Source organism: Camelus dromedarius, chromosome 7, assembly GCF_036321535.1.
Source record: "Camelus dromedarius isolate mCamDro1 chromosome 7, mCamDro1.pat, whole genome shotgun sequence".
Lineage (NCBI taxonomy): Eukaryota > Metazoa > Chordata > Mammalia > Artiodactyla > Camelidae > Camelus > Camelus dromedarius.
This window is the reverse complement of record NC_087442.1, coordinates 70058620-70077902: the sequence shown is the minus strand read 5'-3', so window position 1 is coordinate 70077902 and position 19283 is coordinate 70058620. Positions and strand designations below refer to the sequence as shown.

The window sequence follows — 19283 nt, the reverse complement described above, 5'->3', positions numbered from 1 at the left end:
AAGACGCTTCTTTGGGGAGTGTTCTATCCCTCCGGAATACATACGCGGAAAAAACCAAAACACAAAAACCAAAGACTCCTTCCCAGGACAGTACTTCTCACAACTGGCTGCAGAGTAAATCTACCTGAAGAGCTTTTAAAAAATACCAATGCCCTGAGAACAAGACCAATTAAATAAGAATATCTGGAAGTGGTATTGAGCCTGAAATTACGTTGTTTGGCTTGTAAAACTTCTTTCAGCTTCTACATTAGTCATTTCATGATACCATAACAAAATACCATAGACAACGTGGCTTAAACAACCCAAAATTTACTTTCTTACCTTTCTGGAGGTTGGGAAGTCCAAGATAAACGTGCTGGCATCTCAAGCTTCATTCGGAGGTTGTGTCTCTCGGCTTCCGAGGCGCTGCCATCTTGCTTCGTGCTCCCATGAGCCTCTTCGCCTGCGCGCACGGCATGCGCGGGAGCATGCGCGGGAGCATGCGCGGGAGCATGCGCAAGGCAGGCAGGGGAGCGCGTGCTCAGGTGTCTCTTTTCGTAAGGACGCCAGCCCATTAGGAGGGCCCGGTCCTCATGACCTCATCTAGCTCTAATTACCTCCCAAAGGCCCCAACTCCAAATACCATCGCATTGGAAGGTGAAGCTTCAACACATGAATTTGGTGGGGAACACACACATTCGGGGCGGCACAGCTTCCCAGCTGATTCCAATGTGCTGCCAGAATAAAATGACTCTTGTAGGAGCTGCAAACCAACTATTAAATCATTTTGTTGTTGTTGTTGTTGTTGTTGTTGTTGTTGTTGTTGTTGTTTAACTTTATTTTGGACCCTCAAAACATGCAGTACAAAGATTTGCCTGAGGAAGGTACTTCATAAATATTTGCTAAATAAATAAGTTGTGCCATGTAAGATGCCTGACAATATTCTTGGCATGCTTTTACTACTTTGTGAGACAAGAATTTTTTTTTCTGCTTTTATCTTTTTTTCCTACCAACCAGTAAATTTTAATACTAATTATTGATGTCACACACTACAAGGGAAAAAATTGCAGCCCCTCCCCCCTTAAAAGACAAGCCCCTGGGATCTGAGCCCCAACAGGATAAGTGTTAACTCGTGTGGAAGAAGCTATAATTCTGGAGAAAACAATTACCTGGGAAGGAAGGGCTTTCCCCAAAGGAAAGCAAGAGAGCACATGTCCAGCCGTCCTCAGAGCGGCCAGGAGCACATCCTAGGCAGAGTGACCAAGTCTTTGCCTGAGATGAGGTTTGGTGCTGAGCCAGAGGTCCTGGTGCACGGACTATCCAGCAAAAACAGAAACTCAGCAGTGAAGCCACAGAAGAGAAGAAGCCAGCAGCGCCGGCCCTCACCCCAGAAGGAGGGAGGGAGGGAGGGAGAGAGGGAGGGACGTCTGCGGGAGCCAAACCCGGCGCTACATAGCAGCCCGGCTCTGGCCTGGGGTAGGCTGTGAGCTGCTCAGCAGCTGGGAAGGGAACCGAGAAGGCCGCTGGGAAGGCACGGAGGGAAATGTGGCGTGTGGACCACTGACCAGGGAAAGGGTACTGCACAAGGCGGAAAGCAGGTCCGGGGGCAGGTGGCTGGTCCCAGGTGGGGGATGCAGCGCCTCAGCTGGCCGGGCTGCACTGCAGGATCTGCTGAGGGGCAAGCAGCGTCCTGGATCCCGCGGCCTCCCCGGGCTTTCCCAGCACTGGGCAGTTCTCTTTGTGCTGTCTAGTCTCACGGGCTGACCCCACGCCTTCCTGAAGTAGCACAGGCGGCGCACAGAGTGGTACCTGTCTGCTCCTCCGATCACCTCGAGCCTTCTCCACTCCCAGCCTCCCGGTGTAGGCGGCCTCCCAGAGGCACTGCATGCGCAGCGCGGTCAGCTTCCGCACGCTCTCCGCCGGGACACCGGGGTCAGGACGGCCCCGTCCAGTGCGGCCACCGCCTTCCCGGCTTTGGTCGTGGGCTCGCTGAACTCCACGGTGTCGCGGGAAAATTCTGGATGCCACGCCCAGGGCCCCGGGCGCCACACCCGGGAACAGGCTGGCTGGCCAGCCTCCCCGGTGTTCCGGTCATGCGTGGAGAAGTTATTGCTGTACCAGGCGTCTCTGGCACATTTGGTCACTATGTACATTTTTTGTTTGTTTGTTTAAAGTATAGTCGGTTTACAATGTTATGTTAGTTTCTGGTGTACAACATGGTGATTCAGTTATACATATATATAATTCATTTTCATATTCTCATTATAGGCTTTTACAAAGTATTGAATATAGTTCGCTGTGCTATATAGTAGGATCTTGATGTCTATCTGTTTTATATGTAGTATTTTGTATCTGCTAATCCTAAACTCCCAATTTATCCCTCCCCCACCCACCTCCACCTTTCTCCCCTGGTAACAAGTTTGTTTTCTATGTCTGTGAGTCTGTTTTTATTTTGTAAATAAGTTCATTTGCCTATTTTTTTAGATTCCACATACAAGTGATATCATATGATACTTGTTTTCTCTTCATGGCTTGCTTTGTTTAGTATGACAATCTCTAGGTCCATCCATGTTTCTGCAAATGGCATTATTTTATTCTTTTTTTAGGGCTGAGTAATAGTCCATTGTATAAACATACCACAGCATCTTTATCCAGTCATCTGTCAATGGACATTTAGGTTGTTACCATATCTTGGCTATTGTAAATAGTGCTGCTATGAACTTTTGGGTGCATGTATCTTTTTAATTTAGAGTTTTCTTAGTTAATTATCAGAGAAATACAAAACTACAATGAGGTATAACCAAACACTAGTCAGAATGGTCATCATTAAAAAGTTCATAGCACAAACAATAAATGCTGGAGAAGGTGTGGAAAAAAGGGAACTCTCTTGCACTGTTGGTGGGAATGTAAATTGGTGCAGCCATTATGGAAAACAGTATGGAGATTCCTTAAGAAACTAAAAATAAGGCTACCATAGACTAGAATTTTGACTCTTTCTCTGGGTTGCTCTACTTTCACTACCTAATTTTCAAAAAGATAATTTTACGTTTTGATGACCATAAACAGAAATATCAAACAAAATGATTAACCTTGCAGAAGAAATTTAATTAGTGTTTGCAAAAATCATGACAGTTACACACATGTTAAGTTACATAATTTATAGATAGGTAAAAAAATAAATTTTCAAATCATGCTCTCATTCTTGAGTGGTCCAAAAAATGTCACATAAATACTGTATAGACCACAGTTGTTACATCGAGAGAGGACAAGAAAGTATTCGTTTATTTCTAAAATGAGGATATTTTGGATATATGCAAACTAGAGTTGGCTTTCACCATATCAGAGAGTTTCTTGAACTGTCTCTCAGTACCACACATTGAGTGATGCTATATTCTAAATTGTGTCCATCAAGTAACTTGGGACGGATTTATGTGTCTCTCAGTCACATACAGGAGGCTCATAAGATGTTTGTTATGCTTTCCTGATGCTAGCAATGTTGTCATGAAGAAGGGACAGCAAGATTCAGGTACTTTATAAACCTAGTACTTTGGTTCTTGGTTCCAAGCACTTTCTGCTGCAAAATATTACCTTCCACCCATTAAAAAAATAGAAAACTATTAAAAACCTTAGATATGAATTTAAACATTATTTTTAGCTTCCTGAAAATTAATATATGGTTTTAATAAACTCTTCTTACTACTAAATGCCACTGTAAAAAGATCATCTGCCTGTGTTCACACGTTCAAGACAGTGTATTAGCATTTATTACCATGAACATCTGCATTAATATTTTATACAATGGCTGTACAGAAAGTGGTGTTAAATCCCTAAGAGGCTGCTGCCTTGTTTGTCTTTACTGGAATTTTGTAGTTGCAGTAGAGGCTCAAAGTTTGTAGGTGAGTCCACTGAATTTTAGAAAAATTTAGAGCGCAGTCACTTTTTAATTTATTCATTGCTACCTTTCCCCTTCTAAACATAAAATATGTTAATCAGCGAGGAAATAAAATATTTGGGCTTCAACAGAAATAGAGAAGTAATTATTAATCTTTTAAAATAACACTCGCACGTGGCTCTTCCCTACATTAGACCCTGCTGGCACTATGCCAGTTTGGTAAAACTTCCCTGCTGCGTGTCTTTACTAGAGAGCAGCACTTCCCAACAGAATGTTGTTTGGTGATGTAAACGTCCTATACCTGCTGCACAGTGGACTGCGGAAGCCACTGGGCATATATGGCTTTGAGCACTTGAAATGTGCCTACTGATACCAGGGGACTAACTTTTAAATTTTATTTAGCTTTAATTTAAATCTACCTTTAAATAATCACATGTGGCTTATGGCTACAAAATTAGAGAGAGCGGCTAGAGAAATTTGGGAACTAAAAACTCATTTTCTCTGTATCCCTTTGCAGTTGAGTGTAGCCATAGGTCACAGTCACGATCGATGAGACCGTGTCTCAGAGTGCAGTCATGAGAGCAGAGCCACATGACATATAGTATCAGTGATGATAATGAACAAATGATAATAATAAGATGATGATGATGGATACACAATTGTTAGAAGGGCTGAGTGTCCTAATTTGTCAGTTAGGAATGTGTTCTGTAGCAAGAAACAGCTTTCAGGAAATCTGTAAAGAATGGCATTATTATCAATGGAATAGATCCACTCAGCCCCAGTGAAAAAAATGGCAGTGATTCATTATGAATCCCAAATAGGGAGAATTCAAATAACAAAGAGATGATGTCTTCCATTTCCAGAGTCCTTTTCAGTGACAACTTTCCATTTCCATTTTGGACTTGTTCACTCTTGTTTTTTTGTTATTGTTATTATTATTTCTCTTAATGCTTTTATCTCTCTCCCTGAAACACTACCTTAGTGCACTGTCACTGGCAACATTTCAACGAGAAGTAAACAGCTATTGATATTCAGTAAGTGAATGCTCCAGGTTTCTCTATGTTTAGGATCATAACCTCCCAAAGTAACAAATTCCATATTAGAAAAGTTGAATATTGGCTTATTAGAAGAACATATATTCTTTGAGTTTGTTCTAAGAAATAAGACATTCAGACACAGATGAACATCTTTAAATAATGCTACAAGGGCATTAAGTCTTCTAAAGAGGCAATAAGTATGGACAGTCGATGATCAAATGGGTAATTAAGGACACTGTCATTTTCCTGATTAGAAATGTTTGGTGCTCTCCATTTGTCTAAAAAGATAAATTCCAAATTTCAGAACATGAGCATTAAAAGGTCCTTAAACTATTGGTGGCATCTCCCTTTCCTGTTTTCTTACATTGCCTGCTCTATCCCCTCCTCACTCTTCACCATGGAAGGAAAATGTCCCATGCCCTCATGCTTCCCTGCCTTACACTTCCTTTAGCTCGGTTCTTTTTCTGCCCTTCCGTGCTAGCAAAGTAGGAATAAACTTTCAGTTTCAACTCAAAGAGGCTCTTCCCTGACCACCTCTATCACAATGTATTATGTTTAGTATCATTTTTTTCCTTCTCTATCACTACAATCTATGTTCTAAAACAGCATGGAAAGTGTTGCTAATCTCTTTATCCATAACAAAAATGTCTGGCATGTGATAAATGTCAAGAAATGTTTGATAAAGTATTTTATCAATTCCCTTAGGCCAAGATAGACCACAATTAAAAACAGAAGCAAAAACTTAGATGACTCCTTTCAGGACAATCAAGGTTTACTTCTAGCTCAACTTATGTATCTCTCACGGGTCAGCTATGGTTCAGCTCTGTGTCTTCTTCATTCTGAGGGAACAGGTCCTAGGCTGAAGGAAGAGCCCCTATCCGAGACATTGCTGGTTTCAAGAGAGAGCCAGGGTGAGGTAGCAGAACCACACAATGTTCTTAAAGCTTATTCTGGAAAATGGTTACTTTACTCACAGTTTATTGGCCAAAGCAAGTCACGCAGGAAATTCATGGGTGAAAATATAAAATGTTTTTATAGGAAGGGAAAGTATTTTTAATCATAGTACAGTTTAACATAATCAACCATAATAACCCCAAATCATTCATCACTGAACACGTGTCAGGCGTGGTGCTAAGTACTTTGCATAAATCATTGCTGTTAGAAGAACCTCTAGGAACCTGAAGTACTTTATCAAGTCACATAGCTACTGAATGGCAGAGCCTGTTGGTAAAGATAGTTTAATCTGAAGATTAAACATTTGAGTCTTCATACTGCTTCCCCATAAAAGATTAATAAATATAATTCTCAAGAAAAAGAGCAGAACTCAGAGTAGCAGGCTGCCTATTTAAATCATGGTGTTTATTACTAACTCGATGATAAAGTACAGTTCTGACATGGTTTTTCACACATCGTTATGTAGGGCAGTGGTTCTCAACCAGGGCTAATTTTGTCACTGCTGGGAAGGAACAGAGGGGTGCCATCCAGTGGGTAGAGGCCGGGGAACCTGAAAAACATCCTACAATATACAGAATGGCCCCCCAGCCTAAAACCACCTGGCCCAAAAGGTCAGTAGTGCCGAGGCTGAGAAACCCTGGTCTAGGACACAGATAAAAATATAGATCACCTTTAAATATGAAAAACTTTATTCTTCAAGTCAATAATTATAGGAAGTCATTTTCTACCTTGATTAGAAACAGATCCTTAACTTTTACTCCATATCAATTTGAACAGCCCCTACATTTTTGTGTTCACATTTATCTAAAAATTGTCTGCAGTTGATTTAGAAGCAACTCAAGCTCTATACAGGTTTAGAAGGAAGATGTCATTCGACAGGAAGGTGGCATTTGGAGGAGAGGCTTTGAGCATTACCAGATGTAGTCTACAGCCAAGGAGCTGATGAGGCAGAGTTGCTGAGAGCTCAGATAGTTCTTGGAACCAAATTGCTTGGTTTTCCCTCTCCCTTATCTCACAAATACACTTTATATTAATTGGCTGATGGCTCAAGAGTTTTAGTAATGAAAATTCAGGTAAATAGTCACTACCATTCATGCCCATTCAGCCTCCTCTTGTTGAACAAAAGTAACTTAATTTGCATAGTGCAGACAGTAGTATTTCCTTATTATATTAGACTCTTCATCTTTCAATTTTTGATTTATCCCTTGGATTATTTGTAAAATTTTTCATATCATTGCAAAGTTTAAAAGTGTTTTTTCCAAGGCATTTTATAACATATCTAGGCCTTCTAAACATCTTCACAGATCAATTTAAGTTTTGATCTTCCTTCTATTTACTTTCCTGAGTGACATCAAGTGAGTGAAGTGGTTTCATCATCTAACTACCAAATTAAATAAGTACAAGTTTTAATATAAATGGTGCCTCATGCACTTTTACACAGTGATGTGATGGGAAGAATCAAATAGTCAATGTTGAATCAATGTTGAAAATCCTTACCTGGTTTTTTGTTCATATAAAAAAAATTGATCTGTTTATGCAGGGCAACTATAGTGAGGTTTTTAGAAAGTACATTAGTACATGGGTTGTCAAGCTTTTCATGTAAAGGACAGATTTTTAGGCTTTTCAGGCTCTGTGCAGCTACTCAACACAGCCACTGCAGCACAGAAGCAGCCACAGATACTGTATGAACAAATGGGGGAGGCTGTGTTTCCGTAAAATTTATTTACAGCAACACAAATTGGCTGGTAGAATTTGCTCTACAAGAAATACTTTGCTGACCTTGGCCCTCATCAGATTAAAACAGCACTCAGTTGCATAGAAAGGAAAACCGTTCCCTCTAATAGGACCATAAATAAAACACACACTCCCGAGCCAGGGAGTCAGAGTTGTCTCCTGTCTGCCCCAAACTCCATTTTCTGTTTTGTCTTTCTCCTGTGTTCCCGCGCATAGCTCATACACCAACCTAGATAGACCAATCCCTGTTCTCTATGACATTTATTAATTCCAGGCCCATTTTCCCCTTCTCAGTTAACAATATTTAGCACGCCACCTTAAGTTCTAGCTCTCGAAGTGATGCTTAATGCTAAAGGATGACCCTGTCATGCTTTGTCATTGACCCTGTCAGGTAGCTTCGTGCATCTCACAATGTAGGCTTGCAGAGGGAGCACGGGCTTTAGGGTCAGAGACATACGGACTCGAATCTCAGCTTTGCCACTTGTTATTACGTGACTTTGCGCAAGACACGTGACTTTTCTGAAGTTTATTTTTCCACCTGAAACTTTAGATCATTAATACCTATGGAAGTATTATGGTTAGAATTAAAGCAAGTAATTCAACGAAACAGAATAAACAAGTGTTCATGGGGAGTTGGGTATCCCCCGACCTCCTCTCACTTCTAGGGAGTCACAACCATAAAATGAATCAAATACACAATCAAAATGTTTCAAGGCAAAGTCACTCAATAAAATTTACCTATTCTTATTGAGAATACTTAAGGTAGTATGATACAGGAAAAAAAGTCAGGGCTATGAAACAGGAAAGTAATTTTTTTTTTTAAATATAGACCTAAACACCTAGGGGAATTCAATTCATGGTCACTGTGGCATATCAAAATTTCAGGCACAAAAGGTATCATTCAATAAGTAGTGTGAAAACTCCTACAAATTGGAACAATCAAAAAAATAAGTTTCCAAAGGCACAAAGGATTAAACATTTTAAAAATGAGGCCACAAATAAAACTGAAGAAAGTATGTGAATCTATTACAATACGGGAACACAGGAAGGCTTTTGGAGTAGCCGTTAACGAGAAGATTGAAAAATTTGACCTTATAAAATTAACAGCAATAATTCTGGATGATAATAAAGAAATTCCAAAACCAAAATTGAAAAATTAACAACAAAAACCATTTTTTATGCATATAAAAAGGGTAATTTTCACAATTTACAAAAAGCTTATGCAAATCAATATGAAAAGACGAACAAACCAACTTCTTAAAAGAGCAAATGATTTTTCAAAAAATACAAATGACAATAAATTGCATGTAAATGGTGGAAAAATGCAAATTATGAAAAAAGCATATTTTTCTCCTATTAAACTGTCAAAAATTAAAATACTTGATTTTTCCAGTGCTGGCCAGGGTGTAGATAAATGGGCTATCTCATACTTTGTTGCTGGGAATATATATTGCCCCTTTCTTTCTGGAGGACACTTTCACAACATTTATCAAAATTTAAAATACTTACAACTTTTGCCCACTGTTTGAAATTTAATCTATCAATAGCCTTACAAAAGTCTGTCAAAATTTATATACTCAGTGCAGAAATTTTTATAAGAGCAAAATGCTAAAAACAATCAAAATGCTGTTCATCAAAAGGGAACAAATTAATACATTGCAGTGTATGAATATGATGGTATACTATATCATAACAATAATGAAATACTGATATATATATATTATATGTATATACATATATATATAAAATATATATATACTAGTATGGAAAAATCTCTAAGATTCATGTTAATGGGAAAAAGAAAGATACAAAATGATATGTTAAGATTTGAAAGTAAATTTAAAACTAGGTATGTGTATGTGAATAAATGTGTATTTTGGTGAGGGAGGGGACTCATGAGGAACTGTTAATAGTGGGTGTATTCAGGAGAGGAACTCGTATTAAGCATTTAGCAAGTTTTTGGAAAACATAAATTTTCTAATATTATATAAATTTTACATTATTTTTCATAGGAATCAAGAGGGTAAGGATATGGTATTTGAAAGTCACTGAGAGTAGATCTTAAGCATTCTCACCACTGCAGGGGGGTGTTAACTATGTGAGGTGAAGGATGTGTTCATTATCTTGATCTTGGTAATCATTCCACAATGTATCTGTATATTAAATCCTCACATTGTATACTTTAAGCATATACAATTTTGTCATTTATTCCCAGTTATTGCTCAATGGTAAAAAAGCAAATGGCAAGGACTGAGACTATTTTATATTTTCTTCTGCATTTTAAGAAAAATGAATCAATATTTTAAATATGAATGTAGACACACACACATTTTTAAAGGTTAAGCTAGTCTCAAGAAAACTGTTTCCAATGAGAATATGTGGTTTGTAGCAGAGTGTGTTAAATATAAGGTAGGTAAAGAGAGAACAAGATGTAAAAACCAAGAAAGTGCTCATTTACCCGCTTGTGGATAAACAGATCTTAGTTTCTTGGTTTCTGCCACTTTTTTGCTCTCAACCACTATTTCTTAGAGTATTTATGATCTCCTAAATGTATACCATTGATTACTACCTCTACATTCTCGTTTCATTTATGTTTGGTTTTGTAGGACTCCACTGAGAAAGTATCACCTTTTATTCATTTTCTTATTTATATTTATTTCATGTTTTCTTTCAGAAAACATTTAAGGTATAAGATTTGAATGTATATGTGGTCAACACTATAATGGTAACTGTAGAAATAATCTGTTCATTGATGTGCACAAAATATTTTTAACCAATAAATGGATTGGCTAGTTTAAAACATCAGGTTGGAACTTTGAATAGAGGCGGACTCTCAAAAGATTGATTGCATATTACTGTATATTGCAAATCTAACTACATTTAATGTAACAATATAATCAACATGGCTTTCAAAATATTTGTAAAGGCCAGTTTGTAAGTGATATTGTAAGATGCTGGAGAAAATTAATAGGACAGATGCACCCCTATTTATACCTTTCCTTAGTGCTGTTCCACAGCTATTTTATCTGTCTTAAGTTACTCTTCTTTTTTCTACTCCCCCCATCAGTTTCCCAGAGGCCATTGTATTTCTTAAAATCTGTATATTAACATTGTTTACTTTTTTCTCAGAAAGTGAACAATTTTCCATCAAGGGAACTTAAAGTGGGGGTGGGGTAGGGAGAGGTTAGGTGAAGTCTATATGAAGTTTCATCTGAGGTTCTGGCATTGAATGTCTCATATCTGCTTCATCATAGCATCTAATAACATCCTATATTCCATCAACCTCTAGTTTTATTATCTTCTCTGTTGGAGAAGAGTTACAGTTGGATTTTTTCTTTTTTTTCTTTTTATTCATTTATTTATTTATTTTAACTGAAGTATAGTTGATGTATAATATATGTTACAGGTGACCAATATAGTGATTCATAATTATTAAAGTTTATATTTCATTTATAGTTATTATAAAATACTGGCTATGTTCCCTGTGTTGTACAGTATATCCTGGTAGGTTAGGATTTTTTTCTAACTTACATTTGCTTTATAGGCTTTATACAAATTAGTGTTGGCTTATTACTCATCTATGGCTATTAAACTTTATGAAGTACAATTATGGTTTCTAACCATAGTATTAGTTCCAGGATTTTGCAGAAGACTAGATTAAATGGGTCTTTTTAAAAGGGTAACTCAACAAAATGGAGGTTTCAAAAAAAATAATCAGATGCGTTCCAAAAATGAAACACAAATAGCTTACTTTTTCAGATGTTCTTGGCACCGGCCCACAACTCTTATCTGTAGATGATGGTTCTTACAGAGATGAGAGTAAAGGTGAATTATATAAACTGTGGAAGACCTCACAAGATGAAGAGAGACTTAACCAGTTAAATTGTGTGTGTGTGTGTGTGTGTGTGTGTGAAACTGACCTCCGTGCTCAGGGCAGTCTGATGAGTGACATTCTCTACACCGGATTGCTTCCCTACAACAAAACACCTATAACTGACACTTTCTGATTCTTCTTTCCTATAGTCTTATAGGGAAGAGTTATTCCTTTTAAGGTTCATCACTTCCAAGTATTAAAGAGGCTTCTTTTCTCAAGTACTCCCTGTTTCTCTTCTTTCTTCAACTTATATTTTTCTCCTCGATCCATCTTTTCGGCGTATGAATGTACTCATTTCTTTCCTATTTAATAAATTAAAAAAAAAGAAAAAACTCCTGCACCGCCAAGGTGGAGGCCGTGCTCAGCTCGAGCACGAAGATCGTGAAGCCCAATGGCGAGAAGTCAGACGAGTCGGAGTCCGGCATCTCCCAGGCCCTCCTGGAGCTGGGGGTGAACTCGGACCTCACGGAGCAGCTGCGGGAGCTGAACATCACGGCGGCCAAAGAAATTGAAGTTGGCGGTGGTCGGAAAGCTATTACAATCTTTGTTTCGGTCCCCCAAGTGAAATCTTTCCAGAAAATCCAGGTCCGGCTGGTGCACGAGTTGGAGAAAAAGTTCAGCGGGAAGCACGTTGTCTTCACTGCTCAGAGGCGAATTCTGCCTAAGCCAACTCGAAAAAGCGGTACCAGAAATAAGCAAAAGCGTCCCAGGAGCCGCACTCTGCCAGCACGACGCCATCCTGGAGGACCTGGTCCTCCCGAGCGAGACCGCGGGCAAGAGAATCCGCGTGTGGCTGGACGCAGCCGGCTCCTAAAGGTCCATTTGGATAAAGCGCAGCAGGACAACGTGGAGCACAAGGCTGGAACATTTTCTGGTGTCTCTAGGAAGCTCACGGGCAAAGATTTTAATTTTGAATTTTCAGAGTTTCCGTTGTAAACAAAAATGACTAATTAAAATAGTATTCACCAAAAAAAAAAAAAAAAAAAAAAAAAAAAAAAAGAAAGAAAAAACTTTCTCGATCTTTTCTTCTGGCCATCAGAGTATTTTACTTCTTGCTTTAATGGGTTAGCATTTTAAAAGAGTCTATTTTTGCTTCCTGACTCTGATTCACTGCCTACTACTCACTTCTAAATCATCGCAATCTGCTTTCTGCCTCTGTCACTCCCAAAGCACTGCTCATGTCAAAGTGCTCCTGGGTTGCCAACAGTAGAGACAACTGGCAATCTTTATGTTTTGCTTGACCTCTCTGTAGCATTCAGAGTTTACCCCTCTCAAATTTATCAATTAAAAAAAAAAATGTTTTCACCTATCCTCTGTGGTTAAGCCTGCTGCATTCTAGAGCTCACTTTGCAAACACTGTCTCTGGACTTTTCCATTACCACCTGCTCTAGAAACGTGGCCCTCACCCGAGCTCTCCTTGCATCTCCTCTTCTTTGTTTTTCCTTCGAAAACACTTAAGTAGGTTCCAACCTCTGCCACCACCTTTAACGTCACAATTTCCAAACCTGTATCTTGAACTCTAACTTCCCTTAATTCTGAGGCTCATATATTCAGCTGCTTCACTGACATTCCTGTTGGATAGCTCACAGCTCCTCAAACTCTGTACAATAAAAGCCGAACGTTGCCTCATCTGCTTCAACGTTGAACATTCTCTCTCCAAATATGCTTAAACTGAACATTTCTTCTCAAAATCTGTTTCTCCTCCACACTCTTTACCTGTCATATTCAGGTGCATACCCAGTTCTGTCAAGTGTCACAGTTTCAAGTATTATTCCATCTCTCTCCATCCTGACTGTCGTGGCGTGGTGGTGGAGCTGGCTGCTGTTGGGCAGCATTTCAACTTCACAGGTGGGGCAGTGGCTCCCTTAGCAGCCTGGTTTTATGGTACAGCTCTGGGAATTATTTTTACAAGCTCAAGTTAGAGCCTGTGACTTCAGCTTTCCAAGTGATCCTACTGGACCCTAATAAACCTTTTGTTGCTTAAGTTAGCTATAGCAGATTCTCTTCTCCACAACTGGATCTTAACCAACACACACTACCAATGCAGTTTTCCTGTAATAACATGTTACTCTTCATACACATTTTTTTGTGGATGTGTCCATACCTTCTCCTTGACTGTGGACTACTTGGGGACCATGTCCCTGTTAACAAGTCACATAGTAGATATTCAATATTTGTAAATTTAACAAGTTCACAAATTAATGGTATATACTAGACAAGGATAACTTCATAATAATTGTCCTGTCTACTAGGCTCTATTAAGTAGTATAATATTTAAAATATTAATATAAACTGTGACTTCAACTCAGTAAGCTAAAAATAGATTTTTGTAATAGAAATTATTTTCCAAGACTTAAAATTTTTCTCTGACAGTTGCATCTCATTTCCAAATTTTCTTTGATCAAGAAAACTCCTGTTGTTGTTGTTCTAGAAGTTCTCATGCATGATTTCATTTTCTTTGTTGCACTTGAAAATAGACATTGAAGTTATAAAGTTATAACCTTAAGATACATTGGTGCTGTCAGGCTGAAGGCCATGTAATTTATTCTTTGCATCCTTTCATGGTTCTTAGCATGTCAGGGATGACTAGTCACTTTCATTACGCACTATGACCCGGGTATGGAAGTCCAAAGATATTGCAGGGCTTGCCAAAATAGCTTAGCTTTTTTAGCAACTTCTGTGCCATTTATTTTAAAGTTTAAGAAGTAAAAACAAAGAGTTATTAAATAATGGCACAATTATAATTAAAAACTATAAATAATAATAAATTATAAATGGTATTTAGTAGTGCTTATAAGAAATAAGGTCAGCTTGGAGTAAAGGGCACAAAATCAAATGTCTGCAAGAATGGGGCAGGTTACATAACCAACTGAGTCGGGCCAAATTGAATTTAGTGATTGGGAAGGACTGAGGGGACAAAGATCATATTCATGGCCTAAAGGGGTTATCACTGCTTAGGAGGAGCAAATTGTTTCCTTGAAATAAGGTGGGCTCAGTATTGCCAGATTTTTGAAAGAGAAAACAGAAATCAGAGTTTGTATAAATTCTCCTGAATTTTAAATGTTGCTAAACTTATCAAATTTACATAAAAACCAAACTAAACCCAAACTGTGTGAGTCAGTTTCTGCTCACTGGTTACTGGGTGCCAAGTCTGCTTAGAATCTAGTAAAAGAAGAAAGAGTTCATCAGCACAGTGTGGTTTCCATACAATACCTTTGCCTTAAGTTTCGAGGAATGAACATTTATTTTTAACCGTATATGTAGTGAACCACATAGTTTTGCAAAAACAATACAACTTTGATCAATGATTACTGTGGTTTCTTTACATTTAGATAACTATCTATAAAAACTAATCTTTTTCATCAGTCTTATTATTTTTTTTTGAAAAATTTTTTTGTGGGGGAGAGAGATAATTAGGTTAATTTATTTATGTCTTTAACAGAGGTACTGGGGATTGAACCTAGGACCCTATGCATGCTAAGCAAGCACTCTACCACTGAGCTATACCTGCCCCACCAGTCTCATTAAATAAATTAAAAAATGATTGAGAGCATGAATAGCATACGAGGTAAGAAAGGGCAGGTGGAGGAAAGCCTCATTATTTTTAAAAGCATAGATCTTGATGTCAGGGACTTTACAAAGCCAATGGAAAAAGTGAATATTTAAACACAAAAGTTAATTTAATGTAGAAAGCAACCCATCACTGCAAATTAATTAACCAATGCAGTTGGACTAGGCAGGTTTTCATTAGTATATCAAAGCAAGTCCATTCTTAAGGGAAGTAATACGAGCAATAATTAGAAAATACAAAAGAGGAAATAATTCACAATGTTTGGCGTATATAGATAAACACTTGTGGTCTGTTATAGATGTGTGTTATGTATCCACAACTGACTTATATTTATCACCAATACAATTAAAAAATGACATCAGATTAATTACTCAGGCTCCAGTTATACTTCCTGGCCTCAAAGATCAGCTTTATTGCTTGGTAGCTGTGCACCTGAGTATGTTACTTGACCTAACCCTCGCTTTCTCTTTATCATAGGGTTGTTGGAAAGAAAAATACTTGGGGCAGGGAATGTCACATTGTAAGCGCTCAATAGATGTTAGTAATTAGTATTTGCTATCAAGAATCTCTCTTGATGTAAAGTTGTGGAGAAGCTCAAAGGCTATAAAAAGGTCCCAAGGCCATTTCTTGGGTGTTATTTTATCTATTTTCATTTGTGAAAAGGCAACAGTCAAGAACATTGGAATATTTGAATTAATCTAGTGATATACTCACTAGTTAGTTTGGAAAACAAAGAGTAATTTTTTAATGAGCCTATGTTCTAGTTACAGCTTACAAAATATTTGAACACCTGGGCAAACATTTCTTAGTCAAATCAGAAAGAAAGAGGGCAATTAACCACTGAAAACATCGTATATAAATAGGTCCAACAAAAGCAATAGTGGTGGTATTACACCCTAAGGGAACTCGGAGTACTTACTGCGCTGAACTAGCCCTGGGCTCTGAGGAAGAAGAACCTCTCTGACATGTGAGGTAGCTCTAATCAGGGACTAAACTGACTGGTTACTAGTTCAACAACCCTAGAAGTTAAAAAAAAATCATTTAAAAGATCAGTAACCAATTTTCCCCAACACTAATGGGTTATTTTTATTATTATTGTGGTATTTAGATTTTTGCTGAACATTCAGCTTATACACACATTAGAATTGTTCAGAATTCCCTGCTGTCTTCCTATGGTTTGTAAAAGGACATGTTTAGCAATCTGCACAGAGTAGGACCTCAATAATTGAATACCAGTTTCAGGGCTGAATGGAGTTATTGTTTCAGTGTTGTTGTTGTTGTTTTTTTTTTTTGCTATCGTATTTCTCGCACTTAGATCAGTGTCAGTCCATTTAGATATGTAATAAATATTTCTTGAAATAAATTATCGTATGTAGTATCGTCATATATAAGTGCTTAAGGGTAAAGTTTGGAGCATCCTGTTTTTTAGAAAGATCTGTACCTAAAATTGGAGTAAAGATGACTGTTATACTGTATATCAATATTTGTATCTATGTTATATTATTCTTTCTACATACCTGTATATTGTATAATTTAGCATGTCTCTCAGGGAAGCCTTATTCTTCTCTAAGTTCAGGACTGGTCCTCAGCATTTACAGACTTCTAAAGTTAAGTTCTGCCAAGTAATTAGACTTGGAGGTTGACTCATCATAACCAAACTCTGATAGAAGTGTGTGTGTACTGTATTTGATGTATTATTTACAATGAGAAATGTAACTGCTAAGGGGAGCATCACAGTCTTTGGGGAATAAAATTATTTTCACACTGAGTTTTGTTTGGTGAGTGCTGGATTTAAACTAGGGCTTTATTTTGGCTATTTTAATGGGTAATTGTATACAACCAAGGTTTCTTGAATCATCATTTTCTCTTAAAGAGTTTGCCAACCACAAGGGTTGGTAATGGCAAAATTTACACTTCAGGACTCCTCCCAGGACAGTTAGCAAAAACACATTATATGTTGTCTTTACCTATTTTGGTAGATTTTCAGGCCTATCAAACTATTCATCTCTTCTTCTTTGACTTGACTTTTCTTCTTTTTTTTTTTTTAAAGCAAATTAACTTCATTGTTCAACTCTAGGTAAGCTAATAGGCCCAAAATAAACTTACATCCAGACTTCTTGTTTGAGATGGTGCTGCTCCCAGACCTTCTTAGACTTACTCATTTGATCTTAATGTAATGCTCTTCATTTTATGTATACTTTTCTGCCCCTTAGGTACGGCTAACAAAATAAGGCATCATTACCCAAGCAATAGAGGCAAAATTAAAGTCTGGAATAACCACTTAATGTCTTTTGCTTCTAATGCAAGTTGATTGATAAATGGAATGTGTAGTGAGTTCAGTGGAATTAGATCAGAAATAATAACCTTACATTCACATGACATGCTGAACTTTAGAAAGCATATTTACAGATACTACCTCAATTTACCTATTAGCCCAAATTTTCTTGATTGGGATTAGCCCAGTTTTATAGGTGTGTCACCGAGGTTGAGAGGTTAGGTAAGCAGCCAGTAAAAATTATGTGGAAAAGCCCAAGGGCTTTTGGTGATCATTTTCTGCATGTTAAGATGAGTGCTGGTGGACAGTACTCAAGTTGAAAGATAATGTCTGTCACGTGGAAGTAGAATGCACCACTGAGTAGGAGCTTAGAGAACTGCCGGATGTCAGTGGCTCAGACAGTAAGTGATAACGGTACAAAGCGTGGTATGCAACAGGAATGTAATGGAGATAGAAAGCGACTCAGTCACTTTTGTAAAGATTGCTATTTTTGAAGCCACACAAAATGAACTTTAAAGCATTAAAGTAAGCTTAAGCATAAAAGTTCTCAAAAGTCATGCCATTTATATGTGTTCTTTGACCCTTGAAATGTTCTTATTCAACTGAATTTAAATATTCTTTGACACTGTAGCTGAATTAATGGGCATTCAAATTTTGCCACCTCCTTTGTAATTTTTCTTACTCATATCCTAAACATAATTTTCTTTTGACCTTTTGTTTATGAAATAAATATCTAGCGTGAACTTTGGAGAATGAGTTTGGGTACAATACATATTCATCAAATAGAGCATACTTTTTTCAGTACTGGAGTTTTTATATTGGTTATTTTCACAATTTGTGAGTGAGTATTATCACAGAATATTATTCAAGAAGACATTGACAGGAAGATGAAAATACTATAAGAATATTCAAGAGCATTTCATAGCTAAGTGCCATTATTTTAATTCAAATCTGAATTGCCCCAAATTCTCCATCAGAAAAGTAATCATTCCCTAATGTTCTAAATGTAATAATAATTCACCCAATAGGACATTAATTTGTATGATAATTTTATAAATCTTTCATGATGCAAGTATTTTCTCTCAAAAGTAATTCCTGAATACCTTTACAATTGGAGCAAAAGTTTCCTGTCTCTGTAAAAACCCTTGAGTAGAAATCTAATAAGAGAATATTCATGCATCAGAGAGTTGCTGAATATTTTCTACTTCCTTGATTTCAACTTTTACTCCTAGTATAAATACTATGAATAATTCAAAGCATTAGAATTTTTAATAGTATTTTTATATCTTAGAATATAATTTATCTATTAATAATTTCTTGGTTACCAAAATCTATCAAACACAGTACTGTTTCACTTTAATTTCTTACCTTAAGTGGATATAAGAATAACCATTAGAGAATAAAGAATTTTACAGGAGACAAATGAAAGTAGACTGATGATCCTCGGCCAAGGACTCTTGAGGGTTGCATACTACTTGAATTGCATCATTACTTATTAGCAAATACAAATCTGGGAAAAATTCATTTCCTCCACTAAAATTATGTCTATATGTATGTATATATAGATTTAGATGTATAATGCTATGGATATATGAATATATACATATATATCTCAAAATGCCTGCATCTCATAGGTTTGTTGTGAAGATGAAATGAGATAATATATCTAAAGCACCCAGAATATTCTGGGCAGTTAATACGTATTTGTTTTAAAATAGCAATGATAATTGCTAACTTTTATCAGATGTTTAAAATGTGCCTGACCCTGGAGATACAGTAATGAATGACACAGTCAAAATAGTTCAATTCAAGGAGTTTATACCTAGTAGGAACTAGATAATCAGGTAAAACAATAAATGCAGAAGATTCAGATAAATGATCTGAGGGCTACTTCTATAGCATGTAGGTACCTGGAAGAAGTGCTTTGGACACGGTGAGATGCCATTTCTAAGGAGATGCCATTTCGC

General features: G+C 37.3%; 2 pseudogenes; one reads left to right on the top strand and one right to left on the bottom strand.

The window, feature by feature from the left end:
• Positions 1-1620: 1620 nt before the first annotated feature.
• On the bottom strand, positions 1621-2132 carry LOC105087389 (thymidine kinase, cytosolic-like; annotated as a pseudogene).
• An 8366-nt stretch (positions 2133-10498) lies between these two features.
• LOC105087390 (small ribosomal subunit protein eS7-like) lies at positions 10499-12406 on the top strand (annotated as a pseudogene).
• Positions 12407-19283: the final 6877 nt, after the last annotated feature.